This window comes from Propithecus coquereli, unplaced genomic scaffold (genome assembly GCF_000956105.1).
Source record: "Propithecus coquereli isolate 6110/MARCELLA unplaced genomic scaffold, Pcoq_1.0 Scaffold201, whole genome shotgun sequence".
NCBI lineage: Eukaryota > Metazoa > Chordata > Mammalia > Primates > Indriidae > Propithecus > Propithecus coquereli.
Window position 1 is genome coordinate 1,752,551 of NW_012145079.1, and position 2,381 is coordinate 1,754,931.

Consider the following 2,381-nt stretch of genomic DNA (forward strand, 5'->3'; position numbering starts at 1 on the left):
TATTTTACTTATCCATTTGTCAGTAGATGGATATTTGGGTGGTGTCCAATTTTTGGCTGTTATGAATAATGCCACTATGAACATTCCTTTGAGAGTTTTTGTGTGGACATATGTTTCCATTTTTCTTAGGAAGATACCTAGGAATAGATTGCTGAATCATATGGTAACTCTGTGTTTAACATTTTGAGGAATTGCTGAACAGCTTTCCCAAGTGGCTGTCCCATTTTGCTTACATTCCCACCAGCAGTATCTGAGGGTTCCAATTTCTCCTGGCCGATATCTGTTAGGGTCTGTCTTTTTTAACTTATCCCTCCTACTCAATGTGAAGTGACATCTCGTGTGATTCTTATTTGCATTTCCTAATAACTGATGATATTGAGTTGTTAGAATTCTTTATATATTCTAAATACTAGTTCCTTATAAGATAATTTATTGGAAAATATTTTCTTCTATTCTGTGGGTTGTCTTTTCACTTTCTTGATGGGGCCTTTTGAAACACAAATGATCTTAATTTGATGAAGTTCAATTTGTTAGGTGCTATATTGAAGAAATCATTGCCTAACCTAAGATCACAAAGATTTATTTCTATGCTTTTTTCTAAGAGTTTTAGACTTTTAGTACTTACACTTAGGCATATTATCTACCTTGAGTTAATTTTTGTGTATGGATGTTAGGGATCTAACTTCTTTGTTTTGAATGTAAGTATACAGTTGTCCCCAGCACCATTCGTTAAAGACTATTCTTTCTCCCAAAAGAGCTTTTCTATATATGCAGAAATAAACAGATGATAAAAGTCAGTGCCCATTCATGATAAAAAACAACAAGCAAACTCTTAGCAATTAGAATAGAAGGAAATTCCCTTAATTTCTTATACAAAAAAAAACCCTACTGCAAACATCACACTTGATTTAATACTTTCCCCCTGAAATTAGGAATAAGGATATCCACTATCGCTACTATTCAATATTGCACTAGAGGTTCTAACCAGAATAATAAAATACAAAAAAGGAATAAAATTATGAAGATGAGAGAGAACAAAGAAGAATTCACATTATTTATGGGTGACACAATTGTGTCCCTACATAATCCAAAAGGATTTATAGAAAAATTATTAGAACTAAACATTAATAACCCTTTTCGCATATTTTTATCAAACCTCAAAAAGGAGAGAAGTTTGGAATTCAGCCAACTTGCAGAAGAGGCAGTATGACTGTTCAGTACCCGATTACAAATATATGCTTTTACATTGGTCAAAACTTGCTCCATCAGTTAACATTGAAGAGCCTGTAAAGGTGATTAGAAATCCAGCCTTGAAAAAGATATAGAAAGAGATGACTCACAGCTGAGTTCTATTTAACTTTTTTAAAAAATTGATTCTAATGGTATTTAAGTTTTTCTAGGATTCAGGATTTATTAACTTTGGCACCACTGACATTTCAGGCTGGATAGTTTTTTGTCGCGGCAGGCTATCAGGCTATTCTGTCCATTGTAGAATGTGTAGCAGCATTCCCGGACTCTATCCACTAAATACCAGTAGCCCCCTCTCCAGTTGGAACCATCAAACATGTCTCCAGACATTATGAAATGTCCCTGAGGGGAAAAACTGTCCAGGGTTGAGAACCACTGTTCTTAGCCATAAGTACATTAGTATCTGATGCTGCTTAACAAATGACCCCAAAATTAGTATATTAAAAGAAGAATCATCATAGCCTCTGTGGGTCAGGAGATTAAGAGTGGCTTGATTGGGTCGTTTAGGCTCTCATGATGTTGCAATCAGATGTCAGCTAGAACTTCAGTCATCTGAACGCTTAATTAGTGCTGAGGGGTCCACTTCAAGGTGGCTCACTCACACGGTTGGCATGTGCTACTTCTTGGCAGGAGGTTCAGTTCCTCCCCAAACATGCCTATCCATGGGGCTATTTGTCTTCATAACTCTTTGGCACTCTTACTGCTGGCATTTACTGTGGATGTAATGCAAAAATGTGCCTAAGTATTAATATATGGACAAGGATATCCATCATATCATGGTGTATAATTGAAAGAAAGAGACAAAAAGAAAGAAAGAGCTTAGAAAACATATTTGTGCCTACTTCCAGGGGAACTGAGAAGGTGGAAAATTACCAGAATACAGAAAGAAAATTCATGTACTATGCAACCCTCACTACCACTAGGAAGTAAATAAATAAATGGACAAATGAATGTATGAATAAATAAATGCATGGATAAATAAATAAATGACTAATGTTCACCACAGTTTATCCCTGAGTGGGCAATATCAATATATACTCTTCCCATACTCATACTTAAAAAATATTTTTGCCTAATATGATGCAGTTTATTCCCCACATAACCAAAAGCTTACTTTATTGCTCCCAAAACAA